At 31.6% G+C, this 24,397-nt stretch overlaps 2 non-coding genes and 1 pseudogene across 2 annotated transcripts; 2 read left to right on the plus strand and 1 right to left on the minus strand.

The window, feature by feature from the left end:
* Positions 1-185: 185 nt before the first annotated feature.
* LOC140955316 (uncharacterized) lies at positions 186-19,772 on the minus strand (annotated as a pseudogene).
* LOC118062774 (small nucleolar RNA R41) lies at positions 9,279-9,361 on the plus strand. The gene has a single exon (XR_004689823.1). It is a non-coding gene; the product is annotated as a small nucleolar RNA R41 (small nucleolar RNA).
* On the plus strand, positions 9,468-9,543 carry LOC118062775 (small nucleolar RNA Z155). Its single transcript, XR_004689824.1, has one exon. It is a non-coding gene; the product is annotated as a small nucleolar RNA Z155 (small nucleolar RNA).
* Positions 19,773-24,397: the final 4,625 nt, after the last annotated feature.

The raw sequence follows: 24,397 nt of genomic DNA on the forward strand, positions 1-24,397 counted from the left end.
GAGTATAATTTTTCCTTACTCTATCATCCTACCAGTAACAATTCTATCAAATAGTTTTAATAACATGAGAAAAAAAACTAGTTAGTTTTTTTAAGTTCTTTAACTTTGTCAACTAGCTTTTCTCCCAACTAAAATGAGACATTGTCCTTAATGTTTAAAATTAGAAAGGTAACGTATAGAAGATATCACCTGAAATAGCAACTATAAAAAAACTTGAAACACACTTAAACAAATATAACCAAAATAAATAACAAAACAAAAAATAATTTGATATCATAAAACCAAAATAAAAAATATTTACATATTAAGGCTTAAATCCAAATTGTGCTTCTTACAACTTTCTATGGTTGACCAGTCTATTTGATTCATAGATGGATCAATTTCAAGGATAAAAATTTTTAGTTGATCAATTAATTATTCAACAATTACAATAGAGATTATGTTTCAGTGTGCCGAAGATGTTATAAACTTCTACAACATGGTCAAGAAAAGACATCAGATTATTATAAAAACTATTAACATTTAACAAACATACAGGTTTCTGTTAAATGTTTAATTGGGCTTAAAAGGAAATCTAAAATATCTTTTTTAATATGTCCAAACCACCTATTAAAGAAATAAAGGTTTCAAAATGTTCAAGCATTATAGCTATTCATTTAGACATTATTAAGAACTATAGTTTCTCTTTAAATATTTTACCAGTGATGTTCTGTATGGCTAAAGCTTTTACAATGATACCTAAAACTTGACAATTTCTTAAGAAAGTGTTGTTGACACCCCCATATTATTTCAAGGTAACTAATACCTGACCAAGATGAGTTTTTTATTTCAAAAACTCATTTTCTTTTTCAGGAATGGATCCACCAAAAACAAAAATATTTTTTATTTTATGAGTCGAGGATCCTATCATTTCTACACTTTCCACACTCTTTGTAGGGGTTGAATGAAAATAAAGGGAAAGATGAGAAGATTTTATAGAGATGAAAAAAGAAATGCAATCATATCACTTTTATAGATAGACTAACTAAATTCTTTTTGTGTCATAACATGTATATATACAAGTAGTTATGGCTGTGGCTCATACCTTTTCTTGATTTTACATCCAAAAATGGTTTAAATTCCCTCTATAGCTCAAAAATAGGTTTACCATCCAGTTTTCTTAAAAACTGAAAAATAGATTTTTTTAGTCAGATTTCCAAAACTATATCTAGCATATTTTTTTTAAATAAAAATATAGCCATAAATAACGAATTACATAATACACAACTCTACTTGGATGTGTCTTAAAAGTTAATAGAAGATTATCTAAAGACTTTTTACTCAAGCCATCCTTAATGAGTTGTATTTTATCTTCACGGTTTATAAAGACTATTTCTAAAGAATGACATTTTGTATTGCAAGTTCATCTAGCATATTTGTGATAAACTTTCAATTGTTTTGCTTGATGCTTCTTCACAATAGTTTTTTACTTATCTTAGGCTTGTGTGAAATTAAAATAAAAATAAAGACTCACCTGATAATCAAACTTTTATTTCAATTATCTAGCGAGTATCTTTAGAAATTTCATAATGTATTAATAACCTCAATCTCTCATATGTATTGAACAATTGTTATTGTATTTTGAGGCAAATCAGGAAAATACTTTTTCAATTTCTCAAGAATGTTGTCTATTTTTCGAAACTAGAGGTGGAGAAGAGATGTAAAGAAAATATAATAAACAAAGAATTGAACAATTGATTAATAAATGTATTAAAAAAAATCAGTTATCATAGAAAACTAAAAGAACCGATTTCAGAGTCACGAAGTAGCATTATCTGTCATTTAACTAAGGTTGGAAAAGGACTAGCAAAACAAAAGTCTTAGCTTATTTGGATTTTTGATAATAATCAATCTTTATAAATAGGATCATTCAAACCAATATATTCATTTTCATTAGGAAAATTATCAAAGTATACTTTTAAATGATGTTCATTCACTCTAAAAACATTTTCATTATTTAGATTCTTGATATTAAAGGCCGTATAAGAATACATATGTTTCACAATATATGGACCCCTTCATCTTCATCTTAGCTTTCTAGAAAATAAATTGAGTCAAGAATTATATAGAAAAACCTTTTAACCAACATCAAATGTTTTTCTTAAAATTTTCTGGTCATGAAACACTTTAATTCTTCTTTTATGAATATTAGAATTCTCATATACATCATTTCTTAATTCCTTAAGTTCATTTATTTGTAACTTAAGCAGATTACTGGTATTATCAAGGTTTGAATTGAAAGCTTTAATTGTCTAATAAGCTTTATATTCATGTTTCATAGGGCAAGTGACAAGGTTTTTCATAAAATATCTTATAAGGTGACATATCTAATGATGTTGTAAAAGAAGTTTGATAAGCTTAAAGTGCATCATTAAGTTTTAAAAACCATTTTTACCGATTATGTTTCATATTTTTTTTCAAGATTTGTTTGATCTCCATATCAGCAAGTTCTACTTGTCCACTTATCTGAGGGTGATAAGGGGTGAGAATTTTATATGTGATTTCATATTTCTTCATTAAGGATTCAAATGACTTGTTGAATAAATGTGTTCCATTATTACTTATCATGACTCGAGAGATTCCAAATTGACTCAAAATATTATCTTTCAAAAATTTGATCATTGTTTTTTGATCATTAAAATTGACTTGCAATTTCCTTTAACCATTTTAAAAATAATATATTGTGATTAATATGAATAAAGAACCAAATGATGGACGAAATCATCCTATGAAATCTATACCCCAACAGTCAAAGATTTGAATGATATGAATATGATTTAAAGGTATCAAGTGATGTTTTTAAATAGATCCTAACTTTTGATAATTTTCATAGGTTTTGCAAAATATATGTGTGTCCTTGAACATGATGGACCAATAAAATTCACATTTTAATATTTTTACAATCATAATTTTTTATAAGAAATGACCCCTCACTCTAAATCAAAAAATTCAATGAAATTACTTACCTTATTGTCGGGTATACATCTTTGAAATATTTTATTAAGAAAATACTTGAACATGTAAAGGTCATTCCAATAAAAATTCTTCAATTCGCTAAAATTTTTTATTTTATCTTGGGCACTCCAATGAGCTGACAAATCTCTTGTTGCAAGATAATTCATAATAATAGCAAACCAAGGCATTGTAGCAAAGACAAATAAAGATTAATTAGGAAAGTAATAATTGATTGGTGTGATATCAAATGTTGACTTTATTGTCAACCTTGACAAATGATCAACGACAATATTTTTTGTGCCTTTCTTATCTTTGACTGTGATATCAATTTTTTAGAGTAACAAGATTCATCGTACCAATCTATCCTTATAAAAAAGAAATTTTAATATTGTATGATCACTAAAAACAACAATAGGTGAGCCAACAATATAAGATTTAAATTTTTCACATGCAAATAATACTGCAAGTAATTCTTTTTTAGTGGTGGAATAATTCATTGGAGCATTTTTACTTATATAGTAAATCATATAAGGTTTCTTATCTTTTTTTGTACTAAAACAACACCAACGACATAATTACTAGCATCACATATTATTTCAAAAGGTAATGATCAATTAGGAGGTTGAATGATTAGAGAAGAAGCAAGCAAGTTTTTAAGTTTAACAAAGGCTTCTTTATAATTTTTAGTTCATTCAAAAACATTATCCTTTGTGAAGAGGTTACACATTGGCTTAGATATTTTACTAAAATCTTTGATAAACCTCTTATAAAAACTAGAATGTCCTAAGAATGATCTAACATCTTTAATATATTTTGGAATTAGCAAGTTAGCAATTAACTCTATTTTAAACTTGTCAACCTTAATTTCTATTAATGAAACAATATGACCAAGTGCAATACCGTTTGTTACCATGAAATGATATTTTTTCTAATTTATCATAAGATTCTTCTCTTCACACCTCCTCAATACCTTTTCCAAATTAGTTAAAGAAATATCAAATGAATCACAAAAAATAGAAAAAGTATCTATAAGGATTTTAAGAAAACATTTAACCAAATCACTAAATATGCTAAACGTATACCTTTGAAATGTGGCTAATGCATTATATTATCAAAAATGCATCATTTGATATGTAGAAATATCAAATAGACATGTGAAAATAGTTTTCACTTTATCTTCAAATGCATTTTCAATTTGGTTGTAACTTGAATAGTCATGTAGGATGCAATAAAATTCATAATCTGTAACTCTTTCTAGGATTTGATCCATGAAAGGTAAGGAAAAATAACATTTTCTATTCAATGAGTTAAGTTTCCTATAATCAATTGACACGACCAAAAGATTTATGTCTTATCCCAAGTGCAAGAGTGTCGAAGTAATAAATAACTCGGCAAGACCGGGGTCGAACCATGAGGTGAACTATATAAATTACAAATAATATATATATATATATATATATATATATATATATAAATAAAATAAAGAGTTTATGAGAATTTTAAGGGATATTAATGTAAGGATTAAACAATGATAAAACAATTGTCAAGCTTAGAGGATCCACTAATGGTATTAGAAATAAGTATAGTATAAACTATTTTTGTTAATCAACTAGAAACCACACACAAAGGAGTTCATATTATACTTATTCTAACACCATTAGTGAAACATTTTCACCTTGACATAATAAACTTAGATAAACATAATAAAGAAGAGAAACATAAATAAACAACGTAAGAACATAAGTAAAGTAAAGAAAATGAAAAGCATAAACAAGAGATTAAGGAAAATATAACATGAAATAAAACTTAAACATTACAAAAATATAAAGAAAGAAATAAAGAACATGATTTTGATCTGAACAATCAAGATGCCTAACCTCCTTTTATAGGCCAAAATTTGAAACTTTTGATTTGATGACTAATTGTTGAGTGGGTGACCACATCTTGACTTGATGACAATCCTTATCTTCTTGTTTAAACAAAACATCATTGATAACGTCCGAATTTGAACCACCTATACTCATGAAAGTTCTAGTAAATTGTCTCATCTAAAAAAATTGAGGTCATTTGGACTTCTAGAACTTGAGATATGGGCTGAACACTGAACAATGTCTGGGCTGCAGGACAGATTCAAACTTCTCTGTTGTTGCTACAATTTGAACTTGAAAACGGCCTTTTTAAATCTTAGACTTTAGATGAAAGTTTTAGGCCTATGTCTTATCTTTCCATCCATATAAAGCATACCTAAATCTGAGATCGACAGCTCCATATATGACTCAATTACCAAACAGTGTTCTAGTTTGGACTCAACCAACATCTCTTTTCTAAGTTTGGCCATCTCTTTGTCCTTTCAATTTCAGTACTTAAACTCATCAATCAATCATTTCATTTATGTGATAGGCCTGCATTTAAGATGAACATTTACTATAAATTAAAGGTATCTTATATTATTAGATATGTTATTATAAAACATGCTTTAGTTAAGGAGTTATTGATACTTCAAGTGCAAAATGATGATATAAAACATTGATAAAAATACACTTTTGAGTACTAATCATTAATGCACATGTGCCAACCAGTCTTACTACTGTGAAGAGGGTACTTGTTTAATAGCATCCAATAAAAATATATTGATCATTACCTATTTGAAAATTTCAAAAATTTTAGAATTATGATTCACTTTCCTTTGATTAGTCATGGTATGAAGAGATGGAAGTACTAGTGAGGAATTATTTTTTTCTTTGCAATGTTCAAGTTTGACTTCTTCATTACCCTCAGAGATTGATTCATCATCTTTCTCACAAGGTTCAAGAATAGGTTTTTCAATAATAGCCTTACCACTACGAAGAGTTATAACTGATTTGACTTGATCCATGTGTTGACTTTTTGAGCTACCCACACTTGAGTTGTATTGTACTTTAGGATTTTGCTATGGTTGAGAAAGAAACTTACCTTTCTCCTCAAAACTAAGAGTAGATGTGAATCTTGCAAGAGTTTGTTTCAAACCTATCATAATTTGAACATTTTGAGTATTGATTAACTCTTGCTTTTCAATGAATGAATGCAATGTTTCCTTAAGATTACTTCTAGGAGGAAGAACATAAGGAGGTATATATCCTTAATAATCTTGAAAATTATAGTGTTCTTGAAATGGTGGCTGTGAAGTTTGTGCATTATTTTTATTACTCTTCCAACTGAAATTTGGATGATTTCTCTAAATAAGATTATAAATCTACGAGTATGGATTAGGATTTGACATTTAAAAAATGTTTAAAGTATCGGCTTGTTCATGGAGACATTTCTTAAAAGATGGCAAAGTTGGATAATCATTAGTGGCATATTTATTAGTTTCATAAATTTGACATAATTTCTTGAATAGATTTTAATTAACCACTCTTTTTTCAATTCACGCGCCTCAACTTTTCTACCTAAATTTATGAATTTGGTTTAGAGGTCATGATCTTCTCTAAGGTTTTACTTGTTGCCTCTTGATGTATGGGGTGGAGTTTTACTTGATACCTTACAAGTGCCTACAATGTCTTAATTTTAAGTATTTTTAACTAACAAGTCTAAGTAATTCATTGCTTCTTCAAGGTCTTTATCTTTAAAGTTTCATTGCACATCGATTTTACCATTTGCCTACTTTAGGTGTTAAAGCTTCATAGAAGTGTGAAACTAATCTCCATGTTTCAAAACCATGGCATGACCAAATTTTAAGCAACTCTTTATACCTATACTAACTCTAACTCTAATAAAAGGTTTCTCTTGGTTTTTTTAGTGAATGTGGTGATTTGTATTTTGAAAGACTTTGTTCAATGAGAAGGTAAAAACTTATTTAAAAATTGTTGTTGCATTTTTCCATCCTAATGTAATTTTTCTTTGCGTATTTGATGTTGAGGAGGTTTTGGTCAGGTATAGTATACATCTTTTCCTATAGAAAAATAATTGTAAGCTCCATTAATCAAGGCTTCTATGATGTTTGGCTTAATGAATCATTCCATGTTGAGCATTTCCTTATTAAACTTTTAAAGATAGGTCTTAGTGTTTTCATCTTCTCACTATGTGACAGTGAAGAACTTTGTGATGCTTTTTTTAGCTAGAATTCTTGTACTAGATAAAGACATGAGTTTGGAGCTAAGAACTTGAAAGTGAAGAATAAAGCTAGACTCTAAACTATGGTACCATATTTGCACAGATCCATTAAGCATTGTTGGAAGAACTTTGTTCATAACATTATTGTCTTGTATAACAAGCTCTATGATGATTCTCATATTTTGTATATACTCTTAAAGGTCTGTAAGTTCTTTATAGTTTTCTAAGCTAGGTTTTATGCTGACATGGTCTTTGGAGAGCCAAGTGTGCAATATTCTACGACAAAGTGGGCATTCTCCCACTTGGTGAAGGCTTTGTTCTTTCTTGTGAGCTCGTGAAGTCATGAAGCTTGTCTCCCACCCAAGTCTTTTTCTAGTACATGAGTGAGACTTGGATTGAGATTGATGGTGGCTAGATTGTTTGGAGCATCTTATGTAAGAACGATATATGCAACACCATATAAGTATAAAAGTGCAAGCATTACTCATTTGCATGTTATTATGCCTTATCTCTTGAAGGAACTAGAGTCGTTGTACAGTTAGTGGAGCTTATTGTTATGCAGGAGAAAGAGCATAAAGATGTAGTTGCATCGCCACAAAAATATTATTGAGCATTTACACCTGATAGAAGAGCTTTTAAAGACCTAAGGGAGCTGGAGTTCCTATAGTGAGAAGATTAATTATTCTCCTTTGGTTTGAAATTTTGTCAAGCATGGAAAATGTTTTTGGTGAAAATATGTGAAATAGGAATGAACTACTTTTTATTCAGGTTATTGCCATTGATGAAATTGGAAAAAAGACTTCATATAAAATATTAAGCTTTCCACGATTATGAAAGTGGACCGATATGTGTGGGCTTGTATCTAGGTTTTGTTAGGCTTGACCGGTGATTGAAAGTTTGCTTGAAAAATTAGTTCCTTATGGAACAAGTAACTCTAATGCTTAAGTTAGTAATTTTTATGAGAGAAATGAAAAAAGAAATATAAGGACGAGAGTGAAATGTTGAGTATGAGGAAATGGTAAACTGTGTTGACCCTTGTTGTTTACTTGGTGACATAATGTATTTATAAATCTTGGTTGCATCGGTTCACCTTGAGAATTGCATGAAAATCAATTGATGAAAATATTAGTAAATGTCAATGTGAAAGTGTTTGATTACATAGAAAGTGATTTGCATTTGCTCTAAGGTTATTAACGAAAAATATATGGCACTTCACCTGCATAAAAGGTTGTACTTTGCACTCCTTGAAACTCAAAAACTATATCGAGACATGAAAATAGAAAAAAAGAAAAAGATATGGGGTACATTTTTTTGGATGTGTTGTCGTTTGGATCATGCGGTCCAAATGGCAGCATATTACTTTTTTTAAAAAAAAATAATATTAATCATGAATGAGGATACAGTGAAATTACTTATTCCTAGTTATGCTCTTAATCCAAGAGATGGATTTCATCAATTCAATATTGACCAAAATTCACAAACTAGCGAAGAAGTTGTATTCAGGAGATTTCCCTGGCCAAGAAATGTGCACCTAACATTTTGAACTTTATGTTCCACATAACCTAAGTTTCAAGAGAGCTATCTAGGATTCAAGAATTACGTGAAGGATCAGTGTCAACCAAAAAGGCCACCCCATCTATATAGCTTTTTATTAATAGATTAATGAAGCTTGTTTTTACCCTTTCTGTATCTACACAACAATTACGTAATAAAAATTGTTTAGAAAAAACTTCAAAACAAGATGAAAACTAAAATTTATTTTTGAATGATTTTCTAACAATTTATGTTGAAAATAAAAAAGAAATGAAGTTCGTGATAGAGTCAATAAAAGGAAATTTATGTCTAACATAAAGCCACGTAAAAAAGGAAGGTGATTGTTTTGGTATTGGTCAAGGCTTGTGCTTTTCTTTTGCTTTTTACGTCTGGGAGCAACCAAACTGAAACTGGGCTAATGGTCCAAATAGAAATGGCTGCTCCCTGGTCCTGAAAGCCCATTAACCTCATTTAAACCCTAACCCCAATCTGAAGCTCCAGAGTCGCCTCTGAGATTCAATATATGAGCAGCAACTTAGCAGGTAAGAACATCATATTCAATATATAGCCGAAACCCCCCTTCCTTGCTCTTAAACTTCCTTCTCTTACAAATTGTGTATGCTTCTGTTTTGTATTTGATATGGGATCAGGAGAAGAGTACGAGGGCAGTGATGTTGATAACTACCTATTTTATGATCTTCTCGTGATTATAAAAACACCAATGGATCCTTCTGAGCCCTCTGCTCTTCTTTCTTGTTTCCTTCCTTCTTCATTCTCTTTTTTCCACACAGATTTTCTTTATTGATTTTTGGTTTATTTTTTTGCTTAACAAATACTTGATGGAGGGCCATTGATGTGATGATATCCTTGACGGAATTATAAAGTGTCGAATAAAAAACTCAGACTACAATTATCTGATCGCTGGCTCTCTATTTTATATATCCTTTTTTCTCAAAAAATGTATTTTTTGATTTTATCTGAAAAAAATGAAAACAAAGTTTATTTTGGCAGGATCTATAATGGGTTTAACATGTGAAAGGCTTCTGATTACAGCTTCAATTAAGAGATACGTCGAAGTTCATTGCTTTTCGTAAATCCAAGAGTTCAAATACTGCTTCCTAATGCCGGCAACGCCGTCAAGATGTTTCTTTTTTGGTTTGTTGTGATACAAATTTGCTATTACAATCCACTTTAAATTGAAGTTCTTTTATATACAAGGTTTTCTCAGATTTTAGGGCTAATGCACCATCATATTCTTGTAAATTTTCTTCTTCTTTTTTTTATTGATTATTTTAGTATTTGTGTTGTTTAACTTTCATAGTTATGGACCGATGAGAAATTTAGTTTTACAACCCTCTCCCGGCTAGAATTTTCAATCCACATGGAAAAAAAAAAGTTAAATCCAAAAACAATATTGCGTATCCAGCTATTGATGCATATCCAAATTTTATCATTATCTCAACTTATTTTTTTAGAGTTCACTAGTTGTATATTTAATAGATAACAATATAGTTTTCAAGTATAACAAGAATTTTTTAATGTTTTAAAAATATATATTTTTACAAGAATTCCTTATTTATTCTAGTTACACGAGGAAATGAGTGCTATAGTATTTAATTGTATCAATCTAAATTATTTAAAGGTTTTATTTTATTATTTGGATATTTATATTCAATTTAGGCCCTGCTTTTTAGTTTGGGCTTGTTTTGGCTAAAATCAATGTTTTATTACTGTTTTAGACACTAGGCTTGTTTTAACTAATTTATTAGCTTGAGCCCATTAGTTTCTACCCAATAAAGGTTCATTAGATTTATTTAAGAGGATTATATATTGTTTTCTTTGTAGCAAAATTTAGCAGTCACGATGTTTTGAATAAACTTGTGTTTTACTTGATGCAATATTTTTTTTTTTGATGGGGTAAAGAACAAATTTGACTTATCAAAGTATAAATGATCTTGTGGTGTCTTTATATATTTTGGATTCTTGTTTCGCTATAAATAACGAGTTCAAGTTTAGTTTCCAATACCTTTGGTTCTTAGGTTTAGGGTTATCTCCTAGTCAATATTTTTATCCAAACATGAATTTCAGTTTTCTTAGGTTATTTATCTACTTTTACTCCTTCCTTTGCTTGTTGCATGTGCTATTAAAAAAAGTGTCTTGTTGTTTTTATTATTATCCTTACATATTAGTGCAACTAAATTCAAAAAAAGAAAAAAAAAAAGATGTTAAAAAAGCTAAAGATCCAGTTTTGTCAAGAAAACACCAATACAAAGAAGAATTAATCAAACCACGTTGGAATCGCTTCAAGATTTATATTCAAGGGCTTTTGGGTAGAATAACATCAAATATTAAACTGGATCAAGTCTTAATTGCAACAACTTATAAAACATGTTTTGCTAATATTGAAATTAACCTAATAAGTATACTAAAGTTATATTTGGGATATTTAAGTGTTAATAAAGTCAGTTTCATTAGTTTCACATCTGATTTATTTCGTGTCTTTAAAAATATTTATGTTTCGTATGAATTTATTTCCCACTCGCGAAATCATAATCGGAGTTTTGTCTCTTCTTTTTTTTGGTATATTTCTTTTTTTTAGTACATATATTTTGATTTCATGACTAAGTTGTTCTATTTTTTGTGTTTAACTTCAAAGTGGAAAGCATAACTCAGTGAAATACGAGATATGTAAACACGTGAGGAAGTGAGTAAGGAAATATAATTTCTTTATCATTAATATAAATTGTAAATTATATTTTGCAGATTTGAAGATGTTGGACAACAACAAAACAACACCACCAATTGAAAATTAGGCTTTTCAAATTCAATCTTTAGCATAACAAATGGAAATGATGAACAATTTTAGGGAATTTGGAGGATAAGATGGAGAGAAAAGAGAGACATGATGTTGAAATTAATGGTTTAAGAAATATAGTTGATCAATGTGGAAATAATGTTAGGACACGTGAAAGGCATGTTAGTCCTACTATCGACAATGATTTTGATGAGATTAGGCTATGAAGATCAGTTTGGGCAGCCTAGAGACTGTAGGTATCGGAAGTTAGGGGAGATAGGCAGTTCATCCAAAAAGATAATTTAAATAATTTTGGGTACCATGATGGGGTAGATGGGTCTTTGGGTAGCATTAAGATAAAGAGTCCTTCATTTCAAAGGGAAAATGATCCTGATGTGTATTTGGAATGATAGAAGAAGATCGAGCTCATATTTGACCATCATAACTATTTTGAGGATAAGAAGGTTAAGTTTTCCATAATTGAGTTCATGAACTATGCCATTGTGTGGTGGATTTAGCTTATGTTGAGTCACAACAAGAATCGTGAGGGGTTTATTGAGATTTGACAATAGATAAAGGCTATTATAAAGAGATGATTCATCCCTAGTCATTATTATAGGGAATTGTTTTAAAAGTTGTAATGTTTAAGCCAGTTCAAAGAGTGTAAATGAGTATCGTAAGGAGATGAAGATCGTAGTGGTTTGAGCTAATATAATGGAGGATAGGAAGGCCACTATAACTAGGTTCTTAAATTAGATGAATTGTGAATATTATGGAATTACAACACTATATAGAGTTGGATGACATGGTGTATATGACAATAAAATTAGAGAGACAACTCAAACATAAGGATAGTTCACGGTCAAGCCAATCATTAGGTTCTTCGTCACTTTAGAAACCTAATTAGAAGGCTAATATAGGGGTTGCCCAATCTCATCCAATTATGGGGGAAAGGATTGAGACTTTGAAAAAGAAAAAAGACATATCCACTAATAGTTGAGGTAAAGTTGAAACTCTTACTTCTTGTAGTAATGACAAAATGTTTTTGTTGTTTGGGAGTTGGTCATGTTGCTTCGCGATGTCTAAACAAGTGAGCTATGGTTATAAAAGCTCCAGGTAAGGTTGTGATCGATGGAGAGATTAATGATGAGATGAAGATAACCAACTTGAGGATGATAGTGTTGATTGTGTTAAGTATCCACTTAAAAGGGAGGCATTTATGGTAAAACGAGCACTAAATTTACAAATTAAGATGAGAGATTTGGAAGAGAAACAAGAGAACATCTTTCATATAAGATGTCAAGTTCATAATAAGATATTTAGAATGATTATTAATATAACAGCTTCACTAATATAGCTAGTACTAATTTGGTAAATAAATTAAACTTGTATACTACAAAACACTTTATTCCATATAAATTGCAATAGTTACATGATTGTAGAGAAGTTAAAGAGCTTAAACATGTTTTAGTTGCATTCGTTATTGGGAAGTATTATGATGAGATGTTGTGCCTATGCATTTATACATGCTAATCATTTATTGTTGTGTAGGCCTTGGTAGATAAATTAAACTTGTACTATACAAAAAACTTTATTCCATATAAATTGCAATAGTTACATGATTGTAAAGAAGTGAAAGAGCTTAAACAAGTTTTAGTTGCATTCTTTATTGGAAAGTATTATGATGAGATGTTGTGCCTATGCATTTATGCATGCTAATCCTTTATTGTTGTGTAGGCCTTGGTAATATGATCGAAAAGTTATGCATGATGTGTTCAAAAATAGATTTTATTTTTATGAAAGATGAGAAATTTCTTGTTTCTTTAACACCTAAGCAAGCTCATGATGATTAATTGACGCTAAAAAAAATAAGAATATGGTTGATAAGAGAGTTTATATGTGAAGGAGAGGTGTATTCAATTTTTTTTTCTTTGCTAACATGATTATGTAGGGTTTTGATGGCAATCCATTACTTCAGGTTGATGGTGTTTTATTGTCTTTAGAAGTTTTTTTTAATTTTACATATTCAGATGAATCATCTTAAAGAGAGAATGAATGATATGCCTAAGAAAATGTTGAACAAGAAAATTTGAATTCTAGTGTAATTATGCTTGTTATTCAATTTTACATTATTGAGCATAACTCTCAACCTGACTAGTGTTAGGTGATTATTACTTTGGGCCTATTAATTTGCAACTTAGTAAGGGTCCATTATGGTTATTTAGGAGGACTTTTATTTTTTATTTTTTTGTAATATCTAGTAGCCATGATATTTTGAATAAACTTGTGTTTTAAGTTATACAACACTTTTCTCTTTGTTAGAACAAATAACATATTTGAATTATCAAAGTATAAGTGACCTTGTGGTGTCTTCATATATTTCGGGTTCTTATTTCTTTATAAATAATGGGTCTAAGTTCAATTTTCAATACATTTGGTTCTTAAATATATGGTTTTCTTTAGGTTAAGGTTTCTATCCAAACCTGATTTTTAGCTTTCTTGAGTTTTTTTATCTACTTCTTTATGGGTTTCTGGATTTTTATATTCATGAGGTTCACATTAATAATAATGGTGATGTTTATATTCTATGGTTTTGTTTGATGCTACTCTGAAGAAATAATTGGTCTTTTAGAATGTAATGATTGGTTGATATTGTCAAAATAAGCAAACCTATGAAGCATTAAAATTATTTTGTGAGTTCTAGTCAAGCATTTTTTCAACTATTGCTACTTTGGGTGCTCTAGAATTAGGTGAATGGGTACATCTAATTTTTTATTTTTTTGAGGAAGAAACTTGATAGAGTAATTAATGTATGTATTTCACTTGTCGATATGTATGTAAAACATGAAGAAATATCAAACGCAAGAAAGTTTTCTAACAAGACCCCTAAAAAAGAGATAGGTACTTGAAATGCTTTAATAAATGGATTTGCAGTGAATGTATATGCTAGTGAAGCATTGGAGGATTTTTTGAAGATGTAACAGGAAGGAATTGTGAGTCTTTTGATTCATTTCTTTCCAAATATATCAAAAACAAAAACACTAATAATGCCTAATATTTTTTAATGAAATGCCTAGAAGGAATTTGTGTTCATGGAATTTTGGATGGTATTATTATAATTATAGATTATAAATGGAGATTTTGTTATTTTAATGCTATAGGGGCTCTTGGCTCTTTAGTTATTAAAATGAATATAATAACAAACCTATAAATAATTAGATTTTTTGTTGAATTGTTTTCAAAATGTTAAGTGTTATTACATATAGAAAGTTCAAGAAGAAAATCATAATTTCTCAAACCTTAGATTGAAAATGAAAAATAGACCAGGGTATAAGAGTTGTTTTTTTGTAATTATCCCATATTTCTTTAGAATAACTCAAATGGATGTGAACACTATTTTTTTCCTCTCTAAAAGGGACTTTGGATGAAGATATATTAATGGAATAACGTAAAGGTCTTATAAATGAACATATGCCTTGCAAATTAAAGAAATTCATTTAAGGACTTAAACAAGTTTTTAAGAAATGATATATTAAGTTTAATAATATCATCACTTCTTTCATATTTAAAGAAAATATCGTTAACTAATGTATATATCTAAAGTTCAATAAGAGCAAGTTTATCTTTTTAGTCCTATATATGGATGATATTTTGCTAGCAAGTGGTGATTTTGGTTTGATGTATGAAACCAAATATTATCTTTCTAAGATCTTTAAGATGGTTGATATGGATGAGGCATCCTATGTCATTAGCATAGAAGTATTTAGAGATCGATTTTGAGTATTGCTTGGATTATCTTAGAAATGTTATATTGATCAAGTCTTTAAGAGATATAACATGTAGTTTTGTTTAGCTAATGATGCTCCTATTATGAAAGGTGATAAATTAAATGAAAACTAATGCCCAAAAAATAACTTCAAACAATAACACAAAGAAATTTCTATATGCATCTATTATTAGGATTTTGATATATGCACAAATTTGTACAAGATCGGATATCAGTTTTGTAATGGGAATGTAAATGCTAGAGTAACCCACAAATTGAACATTAGAGTCAGTAAAAGAAGTTATGAGGTATCTACAAGGGATAAAAGATTATATGCTCATATATACAAAATCAAATCAACTTAAAGTGATTAGATACTCAAATATAGACCTTGTTGGCTATATGGATAGTAGGAAATCTACGTCAGGTTATATATTTATGTTGTTTGGTGGGACAATTTTATAAAAGAATGCTAAACAATTAATTATTGCTTCATCTAAGATGGAGGTTGAGTTTATAGCTTGTTTTAAGGTAACAAGTCATGCTTTGTGGTTACGAGATTTTATCTTAGGACTTGGTATTATCAACTTGATCAAGGTTGTCAATTTCATTATGTTCCAACCAAAATGACTAGCATACCTCATACCATTTTAAGAAATTGAAAAAAGTCGAACAAATTTCATTTCTCTCAAGATCTTAGATCATTCTAGATTACTTGCTTAAATTTTGGTCGAGGTGTTCCAGTTTACTTTGTTCTTTATGTTTTGGATAATTCTTTGATTGTAGTTACAGTTAGGTGTGATTCTCTCTATCTCTTTTTCTTGGTAAATATATGTAGACTAAATATTCAAAAGAATAAAGATTAACTGCTACTGAATTATTTCGTGTGGTGTGGCAAATTTGATGCATGGAAAAACCCATTAGAGGAAGCTTTAGCCGAAGGCAAAGGAATGTAAGTGCACTCTACTACTTTTGTAATGCCTCAAACTTTTATTATGGTCTTCACCTTTAAAATACTGCATATATATGAGAAATGAGGTAATACACGCACAACATCATGATGATATTTTTATGCTCACCTTCCATTAATGTCATCAATTAACAAGGGTGATTATACAAAATTATACATACAAAATAGTAAAGTTACAACACTTATAACTTTCAACAGACATTAACATGACTTATCTAATGTGTAAAACTATCTCAATAGCACTCTAACGAGGACTAAGATCTTTGAGGGAAAGTACTTGTGACACATACGATCATAAAAATTAAAATAAATATTTGTGTCATCATGGTTACTAATATTTACCAAATCATATGAGTAAACACCACATCTTTAACACATTTATAAGCACATTAATTTTATGTCAACTTTTTTATTTAATATATTCTCTAACTAACTAACTCTCATTTTTTATATTATACTTATTGAATTATTGTCATCATACCCACAATAACTTATTGATTAACATTATATTTCTTCACCAATGTTATACTCATTACTTATGTTTTGAATTGTTGAACTCATGGTAACATCACAATCATCCTTCTTCGTGTTTTAATCTAACCACCTTTATCAAATCATCACAAATACTTCTCATTCATAATCTAACCAATTTAGGGTTCATTACTTCTTACCATACTGATAGATCATAATTAATTTAATTAAGAGTTCATCAATATCAATATCTATTATATCAATTATAGCTCATCCATATATTTTTCAATCTCAGTATGCTTTACGCTCATTCACATATATTTCATTCTCAAAATGCTTTATGCCTATTTATGGATCATTGACACGATCAAAAAGTTGATATCTTCTCCCAAGTGTAGGAGTGTCGAAGTAATAAATAACCCAGCAAGATCGAGGTCGAACCACAGGAAGGTTAAAACAACAACAACAACAACAATAACAACAACAACTATTACAACAACGATGATGATGGTTGTGGTGGTGGTGGTGATGAGTTAAAGAGGACTTTGAGATGTAAGATTAATGTGAAGATTAAACAATAATAAAAATAGTTATCAAGATTAGAGGATCCACTAATAGTATTTCAAAAAAGTATAATATAAACTTTTTTTATTTGTAACATCCCCCATTTCAGGATAAAACGACAATCTCATATCAATCGAAAAAAAAACACATAATAATTTTTTTGTTTTTTTATATACATATATGTTCATGATACCGGAAGGTTCGAGGTTATTGACATGAATTTATTTACACTTCTAATAGCTCGCATCTCATAACTCAATTCCTGACCCAATCATCATGGTTTTTCAATTTCCACACTTATACCCACTTTTATCAACCACAATATTTACGATATGCATTATATAACAAGATATCATTATGAATAGATAAAAATAAATAAGTATAATTACATCGGCATAAAGCATGATTATATGAACTACATGGTTACATTCATTCAGTCAAGTTTAAACATTAATTATACAAATTAAGTTATACAAACATTTTCATATTTACAAAATACAAATGTATACTCCCTAGAAACTAGATTACAAGAAAGGAGCATAAGCTAGGACCTACTCTTGTCGTGCATGTGATGATCCTGAAACAAAATACATATTATTGAAAGGTGAATATTACAATAAATATGACAACATGAACATCTAACAATTTAACAAAGTAACATGTATTCATAGTTAATTTGCCTCTCCCTTCTAGTTTTCTTTTTATTATTATTATAATCTCTTCCTTGTCCAACTATTATTAATTGTTCCTTCTGCCACTTTCAACCTTCATTATAGACTCTATGAGAGATTGAACATGATCATTTTTTTTCTTATCACATTACCGATACCAATATCACCGGTGCCATCACCGTCACTCCATATGAGTCATTCCAAGGTAATCCCCTTATCCGGGATCCTAACATACACTAAATGTATGCTAGCCGATACATGGTGATCCCCTTACCCGGGATCTTAACATACACTAAATGTATGCTAGTCCAATTATGGCGATCCCCTTACCCGGGATCCTAACATACACTAAATGTATGCTAGTCGATACATGGTGATCCCCTTACCCGGGATCCTAACATACATTAAATGTATGTTAGTCCATACATGATGATCCCATTACCCGGAATCCTAACATACACTAAATGTATGCTAGTTTACGCCTCAAATCGCACTTCTCATATTTCCTTTGTCAGTGATAATTTCATCATTTGGCAATTTACACAACTTTTCACCTTGAATACCCATACATTCAGAAAATCACATTTCACATTGGTAATATAAATAAATCATGGAAATTAACTAGGAAGTATAGGTGCGATTCACCTACCTGAAATAGAAGCTCTATTCGTACTCCCCTGCTGCTGCTGCTGTTGTTGCCCATGCTTGTGGTCCCTCTTGAAATTCACAGGTTTATCCTATAAGTTCTTCTCACTCACGGATATGTTTTATTATAAACATATCAACAACCAATAAGTCTTTCTTTCAGTCATCACTTCTTTATACATATATTTGAACTATTTCTACTTAAAATCCGAACTTACTGTCTCATTTTTGAACTGTTACTGTCTAGATATTTTTGAACTGTCACTGTCTCGTTTTTGAGCTGTTACTGTCTCATTTTTGAACTGTTACTGTCTAGATATTTTTGAACTGTCACTGTCTCGTTTTTGAGCTGTTACTGTCTCATTTTTGAACTGTTACTGTCTAGACATTTTTGAACTGTCACTGTCTCATTTTTGAACTGTTACTGTCTAGACATTTTTGAACTGTTACTGTCTAGACATTTTTGAACTGTCACTGTCTCATTTGGTGACCCATAACGGGAGTTCTATAACTCCAAATTAAGCAAGACCAATTTCATTTATTAGCCAACATTCAAAACTACAATTTTCATAAGGAATCTGATCCTAATTCTTTCATCCTCCTACCCGAAATCTCTTGAAAATCAAGAGACAAAACTGTCCAGATTCGTCAGCCTTTCCATTTACACACAACACAAGAAGTTCTTTAATTTAGTAACTCATACTTTTTCCTCAATTTAAGTCTAAGAACTAAAATCTATAGTTTAACATCCAGGCATCAATTCAAAATCAACTTGAAATGACTCATAAAAACAGGTTTAGAATACCTTACCCGATACGCATCAAAGTTTTGATCCCTCTTTTTTTTTCTTTTTAATGGCAGCCGGCCTTTCCCTCTTCTCTTCTTGTTAACCCCTTCCCACTAGTGTTTTATTTTACCTACAACCCTTAATCTTGGATGGTTTGTAAAAATGAACATAAAACTCCCTCTTTTCTTTCTTTACGTCATCTCCAGATTTTTTTTTTTTTTTTGTGACAAAAGGAGTACTTATACTCTATAATTATTCTTATTTGCATTTAGGCCCCACCTTCTTTAAGTGTATTTGTTTTGCCCCCACTTCTTTCTAGTTTAGTTTATTTCCTTTAAATTTAATCCAGCCTTGATTTTTATTTTTTTTCTCGGGATTTACATTCTCCCCTCCTAATAAAATTTCGTCCTCGAAATTCAAGTTACGTACCTATGTCGGAGAATAAGAGTGGAAACTTCTCCTTCATCTCGGATTCTCTTTCCCATGTTTGTTCTTCTATTCGAGAGTTTCTCCACAATACTCTCACTAAGGGAACTCTCTTATTCCTCAACAGCTTCTCATCTCGATCTAAAATCTAGACTGGCTTAGTTTTCATGGTTAGATCCCCCTCAATCTTCATAGGAACTTGTGGCAATACCCGTGAGGGGTCTATTTTGGCCTTTCACGGCAATGACACATGGAACACATTATGAATCTTATCCAAATATACAAGCAATTCTAATCGATATGCAACTGGACCGATTCTTTCCTTAATCTCAAAAGGGCCAATATATCTTGGGGCTAATTTCCCTTTTACTCCAAATCGAATGATGCCTTTCCAAGGAGCCACCTTTAGAAATACTTTATCCCCCACTTGGAATTCTAAGGGCCTTCTTCGGTTATCTGCGTAACTTTTTTTGTCTATTCTGGGCTTCCTTCATCCTCTTTTTGATCACCCTCACCTTGTCGGTTGTCAGTTGCACCATTTCAGGTCCTAAAAGCTTCCTTTCCCCTACTTCCTCCCAACAAATTAGGGTACGACATTTCCTCTCATACAATGCTTCATAAGGAGTCATACCAATGGTGGTTTGATGACTATTATTATAAGTAAACTCTACCAATGGCAGGAGATCCTCCCAATTCCCTCCAAACTCCAACACACAAGATCTCAGGAGATCCTCGAGAGTTTGAATGGTCCTTTCGGATTGACCATCTGTCTGAGGATGAAATGTTGTGCTTAGATTCAACTTTGTCCCCATTGCCTGTTATAAGCTAGGCCATAATCTCGATGTGAACCTTGGATCCCGATCCGATATAATTGAAACTGGCACGCTGTGAAGTTTGATTACTTCATTTACATATAATTTTGCCAGTTTATCCACTGAATCAATCATCTTCATAGGCAAAAACAAAGCAGATTTTGTTAGTCGATCCACGACCACCCATATGGCATCATTCCCCTTCTTTCCCTTTGGTAATCCCGTCACAAAATCCATAGAAATATCCTCCCATTTCCATTCCGGAATTGATAATGACTGTAATTCCCCTGCAGGTTTCTGGTGTTCTATCTTTACTTGTTGACAGATCCCACAGTTCGACACAAATTCTGTTATTTCCCTCTTTATATTTGGCCACCAGTAGTATTCCTTTAAATCCCTATACATCTTTGTGCTCCCCGGATGAGTAGCAAATCGAGATTCATGAGCTTCTCTTAATATTTCATCCTTCAAAATCTTATCCTCAGACAAATAGATTCGTCTACCCATAGCTATTAGCCCATCGAATAGCATTTGAAATGATGTCTCAATACCCTTGTTTACCCTCTCCTTAATCTCTTTTGCCTTTCCATCTGCCTGTTGAGCCACTAAGACCTTGTCTCGAAACACAGATCGAATCTTTAACTGAGCTAAGAGTGATCCCTCGGGCCCAACACTTAGCCGCAAGCCCATCTTCTTTAACTCCACTATACTTTCCTGTTCCTTAAGCTCCATATCATTCATCATTGTTTTTCCCTTCCTACTTAAGGCATCGGCTACTACATTAGCCTTACCAGGATGGTAGTCAATAACACAATCGTAATCTTTTATTAACTCTAACCATCTTCTCTACCGCATGTTCAACTCCTTCTGTGACATCAAATACTTCAGACTTTTATGGTCTGTAAAGATTTGGACTTGTGTCCCATTTAAATAATGTCTCCATACTCTTAAAGCAAACACCACCGCTTGCAAGTTCTAGGTCATGAACCGGGTAATTCACCTCATGCGACTTTAACTGTCTTGATGCATAAGCAATCACACGACTGTGTTGCATCAATACACATCCCAGACCCCTTCTTGAGGCATCACTATATACCACAAACCCTTCTGTCCCCGATGGAAGGGCCAGCATAGGAGCAGAAGTGAGCCTCTCCTTCAGTTCTCGAAAGCTCGCTTCACACTCTTTCGACCAAACAAACTTGACTTCCTTACGAGTCAACTTGGTTAAAGGTGATGCTATGGTGGAGAACCCTTTAATAAACCTCTGGTAATATCCGGCAAGACCCAAGAAACTTCGGATTTTTGTCACATTGGAAAGCCTTTCCCATTTTAACACGGCCTCGACCTTTCTTGGATCCATAATTATTCCTTCTGCGGATATCACATGGCCTAAAAATACTACTTCCTTGAGCCAAAAATCACACTTATCCAGCTTTGCATATAATTGATTTTCCCTTAAAGTCTGTAGCACAACCCTTAGATGTTGTTCATGCTCTAAGTGAGAGTTGGAATATACCAGAATATCATCGATAAATACAACCACATATTGGTCTAGGTAAGGTCGAAACACCCGATTCATCAAGTCCATAAACATGCTGGAGCATTAGTTAACCCGAAAGGCATCACTGAAAACTCATAATGCCCATAACGGGTTCGGAAGGCAGTCTTTTGTATGTCTTGTTCCTTGATTCTCAACTGGTGGTATCCAGATCTCAGATCTATCTTAGAGAACACTCTAGCACCCTTTAACTGATCAAACAAGTCATTTATTCGTGGAAGTGGGTATCTATTCTTTACCGTCACTTTATTCAATTGACGATAATCAATGCACAAACGAAGGGTGCCATCCTTCTTCTTTACAAACAGTACCGGAGCTCCCCATGGTGAGTTACTAGGCCGAATGAAGCCTTTATCTAACAATTCCTAAAGTTGGACCTTTAGTTCTGCCAATTCCATAGGTGCCATCCTATAAGGAGACTGGGCTATAGGAGAAACTCCTGGAATAGTTTCTATGGAAACTTTAATTTCTCTAATTGGAGGTAATCCAGGCAGTTCTTCTGGAAATACATCTCGAAACTCCCTCACAACAGGAATACTAGCCAAATCTATGCTACCTTTCCCTGATTCTCTTACATGGGCTAACCAAGCAGAACAATCTTTTCTTAGTAATTTTCTAGCAACCAAGACTGAAATTACACAACTTGGAATTACCTTTCTTTCCCCTTTAAACACTACCTTTTTATCACCTATTCCCTGGATTGTCACCGTCTTGGTGAAACAATCCACTTGTGCCTTATGTTTACTTAGCCAATCCATGCCTAGAATCACATCAAAATCATATAACTCTAACGGCATAAGATCTATCCTCAACTCTAATCCTCCAATATATAGTTTTACCCCTCTATAAATATCATCAATATGTATATTCTCTCCCAGAGGCGTACTAACCGTCACTGTTGCGATGTCGCGGTCGCACAAATTAATTACCCTAGCTTCAAACACAACACACAAGATAGTATAGAGCAAGCAAGGGGTCGATCCCACGAGGAAGATTTAGTTCAGATTTTTATGCTATATGTTATGCAATTTGGGGGGGTTGGATGTTATATAGGCTAAAGAAAAATAAAACAGAAAACTATCAAACAAAATTTAATAAAATCAGAAAATTATCAAGAGAACAAACCTTGGTCGCAATCACACATCCACCTATAGAAATCAAAATTGATCCTTGAAACGAAATTCCAGTTTATATTCTGAATTTTTATCTTTTCTTAACGTTGGTTAATTAACGGATCCGCCGTATAACTAACCCTAACCAACAAATAATCACAGTGTTCGCACTAATGATTTGATCCAATGGCAGCCTTAAGATCTAGATAAATTCATTATCTTAACAACTAAGTTGTCTGCTTATGTTGCTTTGATCGAATGTTCTCCCTAAGATTAATAACGTAGATCCGCTACAATTATTAAACTCAGTTGCTTCACAAGTTCATATACCACAACTCCAGTTTTGATATCAAACTTAGCAATAAATTGTCTATAATAATAACTTAGAGTCCGCTCTAGCAATTAAAATAAACAATCATAGGAAAAATAAGCATAGGAGAACAAACATATTCATCATATAAACTGAAAAGAAAAGGTAAAATAGATCTCACAGTTCTTGAAATCCGAAGGTTTCCGTGTCCTTGCAACCAAGAAAATGAGTTTAGCCTTGCATGTTTATTGAACAACTAATCAAAAAGATGGAAGAATGCATGATTTAGGGTTTCTTAGAGTAGGGGGGCGTTTTTCTCCTCTTGGGTGGCTGCCCCCCTTCTCTTCTCTCATTCTTTTTATATGCTAGGAAACCATAATCTCTATTTTACAAAATAGTCCTCTCTTAAGTAGACAATTTACATTTAAGTAGTTCAATAACTATTTTCCTAAAAATAGAGAAATAGCTTTGCATGAAATCTTCAAGCTTTGACTTAGAGGAGCTACATTCCTGAAATAAAAACTTGGATGTCGGTTTAGATGCTTCGGAACGTAATCTGGACTCGTTTCTTCACGAAACCTGTTTGCTGGCAGAATTCAGTTGTCATCTTTAAAAAATCATATCTCCCTCATATGACATCGTTTTGGCTAAAATTTGGAGCGTTTATAGGCCTTTGAGTCAGGAATCCAAAACAATTGAGTTTGCATCAATTGGACTTTTGTAGCTCTAGATATTCAAGTCGGACTGACCGAAGGTCAACACTGGCAGATTGCGAGATTTGACTTTGAAAGCTGCGATTTCCATGCTCTTCCTTATTTTATTGTCTTGACTTAGATGTCCAGAAATGTATGGATGTTAGCTTTTTAATGCCACTGGAATCACTTCATTTCGA

This window comes from Populus alba, chromosome 2 (assembly GCF_005239225.2).
Source record: "Populus alba chromosome 2, ASM523922v2, whole genome shotgun sequence".
NCBI classification, from domain to species: Eukaryota; Viridiplantae; Streptophyta; class Magnoliopsida; order Malpighiales; family Salicaceae; genus Populus; species Populus alba.